This window comes from Sapajus apella, unplaced genomic scaffold (assembly GCF_009761245.1).
Source record: "Sapajus apella isolate SASKATOON/1434 unplaced genomic scaffold, GSC_monkey_1.0 scaffold24, whole genome shotgun sequence".
NCBI classification, from domain to species: domain Eukaryota; kingdom Metazoa; phylum Chordata; class Mammalia; order Primates; family Cebidae; genus Sapajus; species Sapajus apella.
Genome location: NW_022436964.1, coordinates 1,663,363 through 1,681,409, shown reverse-complemented (window position 1 = coordinate 1,681,409; position 18,047 = coordinate 1,663,363). Strand labels below are relative to the sequence as shown.

General features: G+C 40.7%; 1 protein-coding gene and 1 long non-coding RNA gene across 3 annotated transcripts in view; one reads left to right on the top strand and one right to left on the bottom strand.

Moving 5' to 3' along the window:
- Positions 1 to 8,708, bottom strand: part of GKAP1 (G kinase anchoring protein 1) — an 80,472-nt gene extending 71,764 nt beyond the window's left edge. Inside the window, exons 1-2 of the mRNA XM_032290831.1 lie at positions 8,388 to 8,708; positions 7,838 to 7,968 (exon numbers count right to left, since the gene is read on the bottom strand). The gene's annotated coding sequence lies outside the window, so the exon portion shown is untranslated. The remainder of the gene's footprint in view (positions 1 to 7,837; positions 7,969 to 8,387) is intronic.
- A 681-nt stretch (positions 8,709 to 9,389) lies between these two features.
- On the top strand, positions 9,390 to 15,544 carry LOC116559751. 2 transcript variants are annotated; one of them, XR_004272603.1, is made up of 3 exons: positions 9,390 to 10,730; positions 11,167 to 11,295; positions 14,984 to 15,544. It is a non-coding gene; the product is annotated as an uncharacterized LOC116559751 (long non-coding RNA). The 2 variants fall into 2 exon arrangements; XR_004272602.1 differs by having other exon boundaries at positions 9,390 to 11,295.
- Positions 15,545 to 18,047: the final 2,503 nt, after the last annotated feature.

Sequence of the window (18,047 nt, the reverse complement as noted above, 5' to 3'; positions counted from 1 at the left end):
CCAACCTCATCTGGTGCTCCTCAGTGGGTAGCTCCTGCACCTGCTGCTCTGCAGTTATGTCAACTATGAAAGGGGGAGTGTTCCAACCCCTGGTGATCTACCTCATTAGACAACTGCAAAATGCACAGCTACCCATTATTATAGATAGGCCTGTGAAACTGTTGGAAGATTATGTTCAAGGTGTCTCAACAGCAAAGGCACACAACAAGCAGCAAGTCAAGTATAACAAGCAAGTCAAGAACAGGGGAGCCCAAAATCTAGTGAGGAACGTTTCCAGCAACAGCCTTAAATCTCTACATTGATTGTATTTTTCCCCATTTGCCAGTGACATGCATTTTCAGCAGCATCAGATCTAGCTGCTCAAACAATGCATATGTTTTCCGTCACCTAGAGCTTTGTCATTATTTTTAAACACTTGAAATTAGAAAGTCCAATTCAATTTGAAATCCTGTCATTCACTCATTTATTCATCTGTTTGTTTTTGAGACAGGGTCTCGCTCTGTCGCCCAGGCTGGAGTGCAGTAGCATGATTATTGCTCACTGCAGCCTCGACTTCCTGGGCTCAAGTGATTCTCCCATATCAGCCTCCTGAGTAGCTGGGACTACAGGTGTGTGCCACCACACCTGGCTAATTTTTTCTTTTTTTTTTGAGACGACATCTCACTCTGATACCAGGCTGGAGTGTAGTGGCGCAATCTTGGCTCACTGCAACCTCCGCCTCCTGGGTTCAAGCAATTCTCCTGCCTCAGTCTCCCGAGTAACTGGGATTACAGGCATGCCCCACCACGCCCAGCTAATTTTTGTATTTTTAGCAGAGACAGGGTTTCACCACGTTGGTTAGGCTGGTCTCAAAGTCCTGACTTTGTGATCCTCCTGCCTCGGCCTCCAAAAGTGCTGGGATTACAGGCGTGAGCCACTGCACCCAGCCAATTTTCTCTGTTTTTTATAGAGGTGGGGGCCTCCCTATGTTGCCTAAGCTGGTCTCGAACTCCTGGGTTCAAGTGATCCTACCTCCTTGGCCTCCCAAAGTGCTGGGATTACAGGTATGAGCCACTACAACTGCCCCAAATCCTTTCACTTTATTACAAGAAATTTTCTATTACATTTTTGATGCAAAGAGCTGTTAGATTATTTAAAAATAATTCCAACTGTCACAAATTACTCAATGCTTAGATTAAAATTGTTTGTTTTTATTACCTACTTATACAAAGGAAATTTTAATGGGCACTCATTTCTAAGAAATCATTATTTAAACGTCTAGATCAGGAACTGAATATTCTTATTTCACGGATAAACTGATTTTAAAATGAAAAGTTTATGTTCACAGAAGCAAGTACAATTCTCCCATTAGAAACTGTGAAAAGCGTTTGAAGTTTTACAGAAATTCAACATTTTATTATCTTTCCTATTAATTTATATTGTTTTACTTATCCTAATCATATAACAAAAATGTTTTCCGTATTTTTTTCCATCTAGTTCAATACAGATACTTATATATATCTTTCCAGTTCTGAGACAATGAGACACTTCTGGTTCTTTATGTCAGTTATGCAAAAGGCAAATGGCAGGGAGCACCAGCACAAGACCACTGACCAGGAGCCAGAATAACCATCAAACCCAACTTGCTATGTACTGTAAGTCCTTAAGCAGCCTGCTTGATCTCTGAGTTGTTGTAAAGACTGAAGAAGTTAATATATGGAAAGTATTTAGAACAGTAGCTAAAAGAACTCAATAGTCATGCATCACTTAATGATGGGGAGGGATATGTTATGAGAAATGCATCATTAGGTGATTTCATCATTGTGTGAGTATCACACATTATACTTACACAAACCTAACTGGTACAGCCTACTATCCACCTGGGCTACATGGGATGGCCTATTGCTCCTAGGCTACAAATCTGTACAGCATGTGACTGTATTGGAGGCAACTCTAACACAATGATAAGTATTTGTGTACCTAAAGAAAAGGTACAATAAGAATACCACATTATATGGCCATCAGTGACGAAAACAAAACGTAGTTAATGGACCACATGACTATATAAGCATTTACAGGTGTCCTTACTATTATTATTAGACTGAAATACCATAAGGTGCTATGAGGCATAGGAGAATTGATACAAACTATTTAAAAAATTGACTAAGCATGCCTGACTCCATTGCAAATTGTTTTGAAACTTAATGAACATCTGGCCCCTACACAAGCTAAGGCTTTAATATTTGAAATAAAAGCAAAGCCAGGCATCGTGGCTCATGCCTGTAATCCCAGCACTTTGGAAGGCAAAGGCAGGCAGATCACGAGGTCAGGAGTTCAGAACCAGCCTGACCAATATGGTGAAAACCTGTCACTACTAAAAATACAAAATTAGCCTGGCGTGGTAGTGCATGCCTGTAATCCTAGCTACTTGGGAGGCTGAGACAGGAGAATTGCTTGAACCTGGAAGGTGGAGGTTACAGTGAACTAAGATCCTGCCATTCCAGCCTGAGCAATAAGAGACTCAATCTCAAAAAAAAAAAAAAAAAGAAAATGGAGACAGCAAGCCACCATGGCATATGTGTACCTATGCAACAATCCTGCAAGATCTGCACATGTACCCCAGAACTTAAAGTACAATAAAAAAAAAATTAAAAAAAGAAAAAAGTTTTAGGCATTGAGTAGGTGAGTGGCCAGCCACTGAAAAGAGTCAAAGACCTAAAGATTACACATGACATACTACAGAAGGAAAATACCTCTCTACCAGAAACCCAAGAGTCAGTTTAGACTATATCTTAAATAGTGGGTATACAATAGATAATGTTTCTTGAAAAGAAATAACAAAATAAAGACAAGGCAAAAAGAAAGTATTACAACAAATACTGTTAACCAAGAAAAGAACCAATGACAACACTCAAAAGACAAAATTATATTTCTGGTATGCTATGTCACATCAGCAACCTATGTGTCAACATATTTTAACTTAGGAAATGATTAAATAGAAAAGGAAATGCTCACCTATGACGATCCCTTGTTTGATCAGGGTAAGACGCAAAAAAAGAATAAGACAGTGGCAGCCACTTGCATTATATTATACTTTATATAACAGTAAATATTTAAGACAAAAAATAGCACTAATTAATCTGCAGCTACAGGGATAGGAGATGAGACAACTGGAAGGGCTCTATCATCTGTGCTATGCTATACTTAAAAAAAAAAAAACCGCCAACAAATCAACACCTCAACAGACCTGACAGAAATCTACATACCATGTCAAAAGGTACATTGACCAGTATTTCGGAAGTGGAAGAGAAAGAAATGTAATTTTAAATGAAATACGGGAATAAAATTTAATATGAAAATAATCCCCAATTTGTAAATATGTGTATTATTTATACACATACCAAAAAGAAGAAATGCATGGGATTGCTCATTATGCTTATTTTCGTTTCTATAGTTTTTACTATTTCCCCAAATGTTCTACAGTGACTACAAATATATATACACACACACATACATATATATATATTTATATATATATATTTTTTTGAGACAGGGTCTTACCCTCACACCCAGGCTGGAGTGCAGTGGTGCGAGCGATCATGGCCTTGACTTCCTGGTCTCAGGTGATTCTCTCACCTCGGCCTCCCCCATAGCTGGAACTACAGGCATGTGCCACCATGCCTGGCTAATTTTTTGCAGAGATAGGGTTTTGCCATGTTGCACAGGCTGGTCTTGAACTCCTAGACTCAAGTAATCCCCCCACCTCAGCCTCCCAAAGTGCTGGGATTATAGGAATGAGCCACCATGCCTGGCTCTACAACAGTCATATTTCTTCCAAAAAAAAAAAAAAAACTCAGAGAAAATGGTTAGCTATATTCAAGTTGAAAAAGTTAAGCATAAAGTAATCAATACAATATTGATTTTTTTTGCCCTGTGTCAAATTTAGAAAGGGCAACTACAGGTCAGAATTGACAATGAGATGCCTTGGGCCATCCACATCAGTGATGCACAAGTCAAATGACAGAGAGCAACTATCAAAGACTAATATGTTGCATACTTTTAAGAGAACATTACTCTTCTTAACTAATTTTTCAGAATTTTCAGAAAGATAGTCATGTCATGCAATCCAGGAATTCCTTTGTAATTTTTTTTAAACGTTAATGAGAAAGAAATAGGGAGACCATGAAAACATTAGGCTTTTAAAAGAAACTATATTTCAGGTCATGGCAAGGATTAGTATTCTTTCAGTCTTGTGTCCTCAACTTCTGCATCTCCACATAGTCACATCTAAGAGATGTTAGGATAATAGATTTAAACACAGCTCTTCTCTCTGCCTCTCTATACTTTTTCTTTCTCTTTCAAATATACTTGGGTCTTTAAATTTTAGATGCTTCTATGCTCAGACATTTATATAACATAATGATATAATTAAGGTATACAATGCAAATGAAAACATACTGGACTGCCAATTAAGTTACATACATTAGTCTATGAATATGGTGGCTAACACTGTACATTAAACATTTACATATTATTAAAATACTATACAAATCAGATTTTTGGTACAGAAATCTAATGATTATTTATATTTTTCCCCTCTTCCCTTTGAGTGTCCTTTTAAAAATAATTTCAAGGATATCTGGGCTTGGTGGTGCGCACCTGTAATTCCAGCTACTTAGGAGGCTGAGGCAAGAGGTTCACTTATGTCCAGGAGTTTGGGACCAGCCCAGACAATATAACAAACCCTATCTCAAAAAATAAATGATAAAACTAATTTCAAGGATAATGTATGGCTGAAGGAAGACAATATAAATTCACAAGATAATTTTAAAAACAGAAATATTTCAGAACAAAATGTGAAACACACATTCTCAATACGTGGGCAGCTCACCATATATAAATGTATCTTCTATTATGTTCCATAATTTATTGACTACCACTAGTAAAATCTATTAATTCCTCTATACTTAAGATGGCAGCAGGCCAGGTGTGGTGCTTCATGCCTGTTATCCTGGTACTTTGGAAGGCTGAGGTGGGTAGATCACTTGAGCCCAGGAGTTCAAGATCAGCCAGGGGCAACATGGCGAAACCCCTTCTCTACAAAATGTACAACAGTTAGCAGGCATAGCGGTGCATGTCTATGGTCCCAGCTACTTGGGAGGCTGAGGTGGGAGGATCACCTGAGCCTGGGGGTTCGAGGCTGCAGTGAGCAGTGATTGTGCCACCTCATTACAGCTTGGGCAGCAGCCTAAGACCCTTTGTCAAAAAAAAAAAAAAAAAAAAGATGTCAGTAATGTCAAAATAACAACAAAGTCTCTATTTTACATAAACTTCATACCCAAAAGGACAATTATTTATAACAGCATGTATGGGCTTTCCATAGCAACCCTCTTTCTTCAGATTTTGCATGTACTCCAAGAAAAAACAACTTGAAATTTCCTCAACACACAATTAGTTTACTTGTTCTTATCTTTATGCTGTTTTCTTTTGTCTACGATGCCATCCATCTCTTCCATTGAAAACTTCCACTTATTCCTCAAAATCCTGCTCAGGTGCTAGAATATCTATGAAGCATTCTCTGACCTGTTCCTGAAGTCAAACATACCCTCCTCTGTAATATTTCCATACTTTAAACGTACTACTATTGAATGTATTCAAAAAAATTCTTTATTGTTGTGCCTAGCCCCCATGATTGTGATTTCAAGATCCTGAAAGATAGGAGTTTCTTTCTATCCCTTACAAATACCACAGGAACTGGCACATAAAAGACACATTTACTGAACTTAGTGTTTTCTTCATGTTTATATTCCTCAAGTACACAGCTATCTATGCAGTGAAAGATGTGCTCTACAAACAGAAAAAGAAAAATGCGAAGTGCTCTACAGATAATCCTCAATTCCCATAATGCAGATGTGCATGAGCAATTGTTAGCAGTTCAAAGTTGTTTCATTATGGTAAGTACCATTCTACCAACTAATCACCACAACCAATTTTGTCTAGGAAGCATATCTGGTTTTAAAGTGTTTATTTAAAAGAATTAAAAAGAATTAGGGTGCATTTGTTACTTAAGTAAACTGTTTTTAAAAATGAAACCTAAACTACAAGCACAAGAATTTTTGTTCCCACTTTCTGTATACATGGGGTCTCACTATGTTGCCCAGCCTGATCTTGAACTCCTGAGCACAAGCAATCCTCCAGCCTCAACCTCCCAAAGTGCTGGATTATAGGCATGCACCACCACACCCAAGCCAAGCAGAAGAATTCCTAAGCAGCTGGTAGTGCTGACCTCTGTTGAGGTCTGGAGGCACACTGCCATTATGATCTTAATCCCTCTACACTATGACCTCACTAGAGTCAAGACAGATAGACAGCAGCAGCCATATCGCAGTCCAGAAGACAACAACTGGAACACTTCAGGACACATACGCACACAATTATATACATAAAATTCTTAAATCAAGAACAACCAAATATCACTTTTTATAAGATGAATGATAGTCATCTTCTATTAATACTACCAACCAATTAGACTGAACAAAAAAGATATTAACATGGATGCTAATTAGTGTGGCCTCACTGAAATATAACTTAGGTCCAAATTAACTAAACATAATATGAAATGGCACCAAGTATCACAGATTTAACACCTGGTGAAATCAAAATTGTGTTATGTCATGTTCTCTTCTTCAAATAACCAAACAGTATCCTTCACTTTGGCTTTTTAAAAATTAGGATTCACAGGCCGGGTGTGGTGGCTCACACCCGTAATCCCAGCACTGCAGGAGGCTGAGGCATGTTAATCACCTGAGTCAGGAGTTTGAGACCAGCCTGGCCAACACTGTGAAACCCCATTTCTACTAAAAATACAAAAAAAACCAAAAAGAATTAGCTGGAAGTCTGGCAGGTGCCTATAATCCCAGCTACTCAGGAGGCTGAGGCAGGAGAATTGCTTGAACCTGGAAAGCAGAGGTTGCTGTGAGCTGAGATCGCACCATTGCACTCCAGCCTGGGCAACAAGAACAAAACTCTGTCTCAGGGGAAAAAAAAAAAAAATTAGGGTTCACAATCGGCAAGTGTGAGGTGCATACTGAAACTCTGCTCTAAACACACTCACTGCAAACGATGTAAACACAATGGGTATGCCCCAAACTACATTTTTTCCTCATAGTTAAGTATTGCCACCCCTCTCCAATCTGCAGCTCCCACTTTCTGTAGGCCGAGAAAGCTAAGCAAAAAATACACAAGCAGGTACTGAGTGAAGACCTGAGGGATTCTCCCATGAGTAAAGTATATGTATTTTCATTTCCCCGCAATGTTCTTTTGGTCAGCTTCTGGGTTTTGCTCTTACTCCAGGGGTGAAGCCACTACAGTGTTATAAACCTGTTGAGAAAATAAATCTAGATTTCTACGAAGATTTTAATAATTTGCCAATAAGCTTCTCAAATATTCTTATAGCTACAAGTCATATTTATTAAATAATTCCAGTTACAATCCCGAGCACATTTACTACACAAAGAGACAATGCTAAATGGTGAGGAAAAACGTCTCTGGCTTTTTAGTGTAAGACAGGTGATATTTCATTAGTCGTTCTAATGAAACCATTAGCATCTATTCTAAAAAACCTGGCGAAGGTAAAGAATGAAAAAGAGGATGAAGAGAAAAGGCAATCAGAAATTTAATAAACTATTTTTGCTATTACTGTTCAATATTTATGAAGCACCTTAATGCTAGAGATCTGACAGAAATCGTGAAGGCTGTTCCAAACAATAACAGAATAAAAAAGATCCTGTTCATTTACTTTTTAATAGCTGGCGGGGGAGGAGGAAGATCACTATATTAAAAAAGTAATTCACTATACCTCATTCATGAATGAAAGCCAAATTCACCCATAGGCTGTTAAGCGATGCTCTGAAACTTATTCGCAAAGTACATAGAGAAAGAAATTGCGCTGGGCGAGACCTAACTCCCGCAGAGAAGCGGCTTCAAAACCTAAAAGGGAGAAAACAACGAATCAGGTCGTTGCTCCAGAAATTTCCGAGCGCCTGGCTCTACGGGAGGGAGCGCGGGCGCCAGCGGCGGGGAGGGGACGGTGGCACCTGTCACTCGAGCGGCCCCCGCGGGGTCTCGGGAAGCTCAGCCGCCGCCGGAGCGCCGGGCCTGGGGGTAAGGGTGCGGGTCCCTCTTCGCCGCCCGGAGCTTTGCGCCGAGCGTCGGGCCGCGGCCCTTTCCGCGGAGCGGCCCTCCCGTGCCCTCTGCCCAGCGGCTCCGGCCAGTGGGGCCCGTCACCTCAGGCCGAGTCCCCACCAACCGAGCCCGGGGCGCCGAGGGGAGAGCGGTCAAGCCGCCGCCAACGCCTCCGGGGCGCCAGAGCGGACCCCCGCAAGGCGAGCCCGCCTCCGCGTACTCACCGGGCCTCCCGGGCCGCCGGCTCGGCTCTCCTCTCCCTCCTCCCCCCGCAGCCGCCTCTCTCGCGGCTCCCTGGGCGGCCGTACTGGGCGTTGGGACTGGGCTAGGTCAAGTGTCGGCAGGGGTGCGGACAGGCTCGCGCCAGGCAGGGGTCGCGGTGGGCCCGCGGGCTAGGTACTAACGGGTCCCGGGGCGCCGGGGCGGACCGCGGCGGTGAGCGCGGCTGCAGGCTGCTGTGAGGGGCGGGGAGAGCACGGCTGCGAGCTGGCGAGCGGGCGGGCAGAGGGTGGAGGAAAGCCCGGGCGGAGGGGGCGGTGTGAGAGCCGCGGGGCGGGGGTGGGGCCTGGCGCGTCCGCCGCGCGCGGGGGTTTGTTTATTTTCGCGGTTGGTGGCGGCGCTGGCGCTGGTTAGAGGTTCGCCAGTGACGTGAGCGCCCGAGTTGGGGGAGAGGACCAGAACCACCTGCTGGAGAAGGGGAGCTACGGGGGCCGGGCAGGGTCCAAACGCTTCACGTAGGCGGCGGCGCCACGGTCTTCGGGGTCACAGGGAGGAGAAGGTCTCTCCTGGAGCGGGTGGAAGGAGGGAGGCCTCCAGAGGGAATGGGACTTCAGGCCACTCCCCCGCAGCAAGGCAGGATCACATGCGTCGCGGAGAGCAGTTAGAGGGCCTGTGGTGGAAAAGGGCGGTGGGACCTGGTAGCTCGGGTTCCCTGCACCTTGGGGCTTGACCTCCAGGCAATGTAGTAGGGATGGTCCTGCAAGTCAGGATTCCAATAGCAAGACTCCATCGGATCTTTGTAAGGAAAATAACGAACGTCGCTGAGTTCCCTGTAGAGTTGCAGGGCGCTTTAACGTTATCTCCCTTGGTGCTCCATCAGGTAGTCGTGGTCTAATTTTACAGGCGAAGTTAAGTGACTTACCCAAAGCCTCGCAGCTAATAAACGGCAGAGCCAGCACCCAGCTGTACTGGCTTCCAATTCTGTGAGCTTACCAGCACATCACATTATCTCTATAAATCCCCCTGATTCAACTAATATTAGACGCCCCACAGATAAGATGCTGTAGAGTTACAGAGGGAAGTTGAAGATAACTTTGCCTTCAAAGACTAAGGAATAAAACAAAGATAAAACAGACAATAAAAGCAAACCATGATAGGTGCCATGTGAAAAGTGGCAGAGTACTGCAGGGAATGAAAGAATCGTGTATATCTGTCTTGGGGAAAAGGAAAGAAAGGCAGTATGAAGGAGTAGGCATTTAGGATTGACCTTGAAGGAGATGGGGAGTGTTTTACAGCAAGAGGGATCGCATGAGAATATATATGAAGGTGAATCAGTGAAAGGTGTGTTGGGGAAAAAGTAAAGACTCCAGGATATGTTGAGAAGTAGTGAGACAAAGGAGTATGGGGTCTAAGATACTAAATGGATGAATTTGTATTTAATTCAGTATTTTGAGTTTTCAGGGTTCAGAAATTTAGGGGAAGAAAAGGATTTTTTTTTTTCTTTGTGCTATTGATTTATCTGTGAGGAGAAGCAGAAATTAGAGGTAGAAATACTGACAGATCTACTGTAGGCCAGGTAAAGGTAATGATGAGTCTGACCTAAAGGGACAGCGAGGGAATTTAAAAGAGCATGGTTGAGAGATGATGTGCATGCAGAATCTGTAGAATTTGGCAACTGATTGATTAATTGTGGGTAGGAAGAGAGAAATCAAAGATAGTGGAGGTTTTGAGTTTGTAAATAATTGTAAGAGAGAAAAGAGACAATTACAAAGGAAAGAAGAAGCAGCTACTTCTTAAGAGAAGATCAGTTTAGATTTGAACATTTTAAGGATTCGAAGGATTGTCAAGACAGCCAGAGGGACATGAACACTGGTAAATTAGAAATAAAGGTTTTGTAATATGGGAAAGGGGACTGAACTAGAAAGTAGACTCATAAATAATCAGCCTAGGAGTGATATCACTGTGAGATAAAAGAAGAAAACAAATGTCAGAATCTGGCAAACACCCTCTTTAGAGTATTGCTACTCAAAACGTGGTCAATAGCCCAGCAGCACTGACGTGAGGATGTTACTTAGAAACTCAGAATCTCAGGCCCCGCCCCAGACCTTCTGAACCAGCGTCTTCAACTTAAAAAAAAAACCTGAAGAGATTTGTGCCACATCAAAAAATTTGAGAATCTCTGATCTAGATGAGCAAAGCCAGCAAAGAAACGGTGGGGTGGGGAGGTGCAGAAAGTGGGAGGAGAATTGGGTAATGCAGAGGTAAACTGGTGTTTCACAAAAGGATGGCTGGAAGGAGTGTTGATCAAGATCCAAAACCACAGAGGTTGAAAAGCACAAGGAAAGAAGGTATGCTTGCATTTTGTGATTAGGTAGTACGGTCTTTAAGACCACATTTTTCTCATTGAAAGCCTGGAAAGAAAGATCCCCTTTGTGGTCAAGGTTAGTCTAGGGACCCCATCTTCCCCAGTTCCCACATATATGGGACATATTAAGATAAGTAGATAGATTTGACAGTGGGAGAAAGCAGTTCTCTTCCAGTTGCTTCTATTTTCTCAGCAAAATGAGGAGTAAGATTATTTCGGCAGACTGCTAATTGTCCATCACAATTTAGTCCTCCCTTCTCCCTGAACACACAGACTGCTTTTCTCAGCCTCTCTTTCATGTGCATATGGTCAAGTATTAAGTTATAGAAAGTGAGCAGATGTTATGTCTGCCACTGTCAGGCCAAGGCCTTTGCTTTGAGAGTACTTGTGCCTCTTTCATGCATTTTCCTTTCTGCCAGCTGGACCCTGGACACGGTGACTCTGCTTCAATTATGCAGATGACTGAAAGCCTCTGGGGTTGGCAGAGCCACAAGAAAGAAGGTGCCTGGATGAAGGAGAGCTACCCACTGACCTGGATACCCAATTACGTGAGCAACATATATTTCTATTGTGTTGGAGCCATAACATTTTGCATAACATTTAGAGTAGGCTAAACTGCTATTTGTTATAGCTTAAGTATTCACTTTGCTATAGTTCATTACATCTGTACATGTTAAGGCCCAGTGGCAAGGGGACTTCTGGTTAAGCATAGTGCATTGAACACACATTTGTCTCTACTTACTCTAGAGACCTCATTAAAATGACAGTAAAGGGATAAAAAAGATATAAATCTATAAAGAAAAAGCAGACAGGGAAAGAGATCCCTGTTGAATTAAATGCCAACAAAACTTAGGAATGCAGAAAGCAGATGGATGAGTGATCACTGACTTACCAAAGCCACCAAAGTGAATACTTAAGCTTTTGGGAAGAGGCAGAGCCAGCCAGAAGTGAACGTATCCATGTCACAGCACCCTGGAAAAGCTCTAAAACTAGAGCTGCCTTCCCTCCAAAAGCAGAGGATGAGCAAGGCTAGAAAGGAGAATTTACTGTGAACGTTTTCTAAAGAGCAATGAGATCCTGCCTCCCCCATATTCCCTACTCCATTCCATGATGCCCAAATTCAGCAGAAGATATCTATCTTTTACTCTCTGGAGAGGTTGACTCAGAGTTCTCCTAGGCACCAGACAGAGCTGAGGACAGGGATGACTCACTACACAGAAAAGCAGAATTAAGTGAAGTTGTATATATTAAATTATAAGGCAGACCCCTTTCCCTCAGCTTCATTCACAAATTCAGATCCTGGAATGCTGGAATCCTGTCAAGAGACTGGAAGCTGCTTCTTAGAGGAAAGCTAGCTGGTCCAAGAGAAGAGGTCTCCAAATATTGAGGTTTGGGGATCCCATGGTAAAGAGTGTGGCTTGTTACCTGTCTCTTACAGTCAGTCCAACAGTCAGCAAACCCTGATCGTACCTACAGAAGCTCTCATCAACATTGTATTGCCTCATTCTTTTATATTATTTAAAAAATGTTGACTGGGTGCAGTGGCTAACCCCTGTAATCCCAACACTTGAGGAGGCTGAGGCGGATCACTTGAGCCCAGGAGTTCAAGACAAGCCTGGCCAACATAGTGAGAGCCCATCTCTACAAAAATAAAAAAATTAGCTGGGCCTGGTGGTACACGCCTGTAGTCCTAGCTACTTGGGAGGCTGAGGCTGGAGGATCATTTGAGCCAGAAGTTTGAGCCTGCAGTGAACTGTGATTGCACCACTGTACTCCAGCCTTCATGACAGAGTGAGACCTCTCTAAAAATAATAAAAATTTTAAAAGTTTTTTAGAGATGGGGTATTTCTGTGTTGCCCGGGTGGGCCTCAAATTCCTGGCCTGAAAAGATCCTCCTGTCTCAGCCTCCCAAGTAGCTGGGACTACAGGCAAGAGACCACACCCAGCTATCACCTCATTCTTAAATGTGATGAATAGTTGAGGATCTGCATATATTTGAAGAAACCTCCTTACATGCAGTAAACAAACAAGAAAAGAAAAAAAAAGAACTTTAGAGGCTGGGAGTGGTAGCTCACACCTGTAATCCTAGCACTTTGAGAGGCTGAGGCAGTAGATCACCAGAGGTCAAGAGTTTGAGACCAGCCTGGCCAACATGGTGAAACCCCACCTCTACTAAAAATATGAAAAAATTAGCTGGGCGTGGTGGTACATGCCTATAATCCCAGCTACTCGGGAGGCTGAGGTAGGAGAATTGCTTGAACCCAAGAGGTGGAGGTTGCAGTGAGCCAAGGTCACCCCACTACGCTCCAGCCTGGACAACAAGAGCAAAACTCCATCTCAAGAGAAAAAAACAAACAAACAAAAAAACGAACTAGGAGGAAATAAAAGCTGTACAGAAAATCAGAACACGTTAAAATCAAGAAATTCTCAAAATTTTTAATTTTCATATACTCTTTTCACTCAGGAAACTGCTGGAAGGAGCACTCCACCCAAGTAAAGGTATAAATCAAGAAACAGAAAAACGTGGCTGGGCACGGTGGCTCACACCTGTAATCCCAGCACTTTGGGAGGCCAAGGGGGGTGGTTCTCCTGAGGCCAGACATTTGAGACCAGCCTGGCCAATATGTTGAAACCCATCTCTAACAACAACAACAAAAGAAGATAGCTGATATGGTGGTACTTGCCTGTAATCCCAACTACTTGGGAGGCTGAGACAGGAGAATTGCTTGAACCTGGGAGGCAGAGGCTGCAGTGAGCTGAGATTGTGCCACTGTACTCCAGCCTGGGTGACAGAGTGAGACTCTGTCTGAAAAAAAAGAAAAAGAAAAACATGGGATCTGGTAAACAGGAACTCCAACAAAGTAGAAAACAAAGAGAATTCCCTAGATCAAGCTTGTCCAAGCTGTGATGTGTGGCCCAGGATGACTTTGAATGTGTCCCAACATAAATTTGTAAACTTTCTTAAAACATTATACCTTTTCATGATTTTTCTTTTTTTTTTTTTTTAATCTTATCAGCTATTGTTAGTGTATTTTATGTGTGGCCCAGGGAAGCCAAAAGATTGGATACCCCTGCCCTAGATGAAGGTGAAGGGAGGTTCCAGGAAGTCAGCTGTGTAGCAGATCTTGAGAGCACACTAGGATGGAAGGCTCCAGAAGGGATGTCTCCAAGAAAAGAAATTGGAAATGATGGATTATCTAATATGTTTGAACCTTTTGAACAAAATTTGCAATTTTGTGGAACATAAGAATATGTAATGGTGATAGGTATAGAGAAAACTAAGCAACTGCCAAGTGTGGTGGCTCACACCTGTAGTCCCAATGCTTTGGGAGCTGAGGCAGGAGAATGGCTTGAGCTCAGAAGTTTGAGACCAGGCTAGGCAACATTGTGAGACTTCGTCTCTACCTTAAAAAAAATTACCCAGGTGTACTGGTGCATGTCTGTAGTCCCAGCTACTCAGGAAGCTGAGGTGGCAAGATCACTTTAACCTAAGAGATTGAGGTTGCAGTGGGCTATGATTGTGTCACTACACTCCAGCCTCAGTGACGGAGTGAAACCCAATCTCAAACAAACAAACAAAAAAAAGGAGCAAGAGAGAGAGAGAGACAGAGATAGATAAAACTAAGCAACTTTAAAAAGAGGGAATAATTAACTGCAGGGAAAACAAAATATTAGCCATAAAAAAGGATGAAATCATGTCCTTTGCAACAACATGGATGCAACTGGAGGCCAATTATCCTAAAAAGTTCGTGCAGGAACCAGAAAACCAAATACCATGTGTTCTCATTTACCTTAACCCTAAAAGTTAGATGCCCTTCCTCCATACTCCCACAGTACCCTCTATATTTTTACCAGAGTTATTATATTCCTCTTTACCTTGTGAGCCCCTTAAAAACAGAGACCTGGTCTGTTTTACTCATTGGTATGTCACTACAGTGCCAGGCTCATTGTTTACATTCAAAGGATTGTTGAATGAACAAACTCCAGTGTAACTGCCTGTTTACTTGTCTGTCTTTCTTCAACAGGCTGTATGTTCCTTGGTGGATCTGTGGTTTATTAAACTTTGTTTCTTTTAGCATCTAGCACGTAGAAGCTTTTTTGAATAAATTAACTTTGTCAGCATTATAATTAATCTGTAAAATATGGTATATAACATTGAGGAGTATATAATAAGTATTCTCAAGATACAGAGAGACACGGGGTGCTCAGGATTGTTCCTTTGTGTTTCACTTATAGGAAAAATACGTATGAAAGATCTCACATTATAGACTACAAATGCCAAATGACCCTCTGTGCTCTCACCACCCTTAACCTAGAAATAAAATAGAAACAACTCCTAAGGAAATAGTCTTTAAAATAACCAGCTAAAATTTTTATCAACAATAACAAAAAAGTAGTTGGGGTTTCTGCTTATTAAATTAGTTTGTATGGGTAAGCACCACCTAAGTTTTTTGATTCATGGCATGTGTTTCTAAACCAATTTACTATCCACCAAAAATAAATAGTCATCAATATACAAAAAGTAGTTGTATTTCTTGACACTAGCAATGAACCATCTGAAAATGAAATTAAGAACACAATTCCACTTACAGCAGCATCAAAAATAATTATTTAGAAATAAATTTAACCAAAGAAATGCAAGACATGTACACTGAACACTAAAAAACATGGTTAAAAGAATGGAAAGACAGCTCATGTTCATGGATTGGAAGACTGAATATTGCTAAGATGGCAGTACTCCCCAAATTGATTTATAGATTCAATGCAATTCCTATCAAAATTCCATCTGCCTTTTTGTAGAATTTTAGACAACTGGTAACTTAAGGGACCCCAAATAACCAACAAATATTGGAAAAGAAGAACAAAGTTCATGGATTCACACTTTGACTTCAAAATTTACTACATAATCAAGACAGTGTGGTACTGTCATAGGATAGACATGTAGACCAATGGAATAAAATTGAGTCCAGAAATAAACCTGTGTGGTCAATTGGTTTTCAATAAACATATGAAGACAATTTAATGAGGAAAGATTAGTTTTTTTAACAAATTGTATGGACACAACTGGATATCTACATGCAAAATAATGAAGTTGGACCCCACCTCATACCATGTACAAAAACTAATTCAAAATTTATCAAAGACCCAAATGTAAGACTTAAAACTGTAAGTGCTCTTCTTCCACCAAAGCTGGTTGGATATGATTTCTGTGTTCAGATACAATTTATGATACTTGCTCTTTTTGAGCATGCATACATTCGAAAAGCATTTTTTGGTCAGTAAGTTTACATATAGTTCTTACAGCTTTATGTATGTATGAGCTCAGAAACACATTTCCACCTGAAAAAGCATCCCTAGTTTTCTATTTCCTTACCCTGCTTTACTCTATTCATAAGTAACATCACTGAACTGTAAGTTCCTTGAGCGATGGGACTTTCAGTTTTCAGCTCTATCAGCAAAAATAAAAGGTTGATAGAAAACATAAAGCAGTAAAATGCCTATAAATTAAAAGCCTGTAGAAATTTCCATCTTTACATATAGATGTCATTTTTTGATGTTTTCAGAAAATACATAACGTTAGCTACCAACTCACCCTTTAGAAGAGGCACGGATTCTTTCCCATATAAGAACTAAACCCCACAGTACTGGCCCATGTCCTGAGGGTGAAGGGCCAGCTATACTCACATAATCAGATGCTTAAACCTACCTTCTTTTCTCATGGGAAACACTGAATTTTTAAATAAATCTTACCAAGAATACCTCATACCACTGAAGGTAACTCAGGAAAAGTGTATGTTAGTATTCTTTTCTGATTTATTTGTTCACAATCCACTAGAATACTTATGATTATAGGTTCCATTACCCTTAAAGTCTTGACATTCTCTTTACTTGGCTACTGAGATCCTATGAGCTAGAGACAAAATATTCTTTACACTGGCAGCTACTTGTAAGCTAAGGGGAATGAGCTTCCCTGTGAACGTTTATGAAGGAGAGGCCACTATGGTAATGTTAAATTTAATTCTAATACACTTCTTGTATTTAGGAGCTAAAAGTCTCAGATGCTAAATGAAGACTGATTTGCTTTTTATTTGATCATATACCTATACATAAGCAAAAAATTAACTTTTTGTTTTATAGTTTCTTTGAGGAAAAATACAGTTTAAAATTCTTACCAGTTTAAAGTTATTTTCCAGCCACAGTTCAATAGTTCACAAATGTAACTGTTACTAAAAAGTAATAAGTAGCCAAAAACTGGTGCTCAAAGATCCAGTAGAAAACATCCTCTTTTACTCATAAATCAAAGAAATAGTCATGAAACACTTCTATAGCTATAAAAATAAATTCAGCAAGTCTTTAAAATATTTGTTAGAATTCATGAGTCTTCCCAGAGAACACTCTTATTTATACCGTTGATAACATGTATAACTAAAACTGATAATTTGCTTAGATATCTTATGCATTTATATAAAATAAACAACCATGTGTGCCAAACAGTTATCCCATTTTGGCAGCCAACTGTATGGAAAACCTACTTATAATTTAATCTTAAACATACATGATGCTTCAGTTTTCAAAGTGCTTTCATTTGATCAAGCGTTTATTTGGTAAAGCAAGATTATTTTCTATATGGCAAAAATAGTAATTTCCCTCCTAATTATTTTGTGTTGAATTTGAAAAATAAGATTTTGATTTTAAATGCAGGGTAGTGATTCATAGATTTTTTTAAAAGGCTGATTTAGAAAATATCATTTAATGTACTCCATTAATAAGATGATAGCCTGTGTCATTCTAGTCATGTCTTAACAGCTGGTGACACCTGGAACTGGCCAAGAAAGTGTCTAGAGAGACCGATGGGCTTAGGCCCAGGCCTTGAATGGAACAATTCAGATGCTGCCCAACTCTCCCAGGTGATGGGAATTTTGAAAGGAGATTGACTCGTCAGTATTAAGATACCTTTCCCTGTTCTCATTATTCCCATCTAGAAAAAAAGCATACTAAAAGTAACAACAAAACTGACAATTTTAAGAGTTCTAAATTATCAAAATTGTCAATTAGTTGAACTCAACTAACTCCACACTCCTTTTTACTCGTAGAGGATAGGACGGTGAAGTGCAACTACAAGCCACAAATGAAAATGAATAACATTAATCCAGCCTCTCAAGACACTCCAATAGCTGCTGGTTTGTAATCATGAATTAAAAGTTTTTTATACACATGTTTTTGGTAGAAAAATTCAGGGATATTTTAGCAGAGGGGAAAAATAAGTAAACTAGTTGAGATATTGTTTTATAAAAATAAA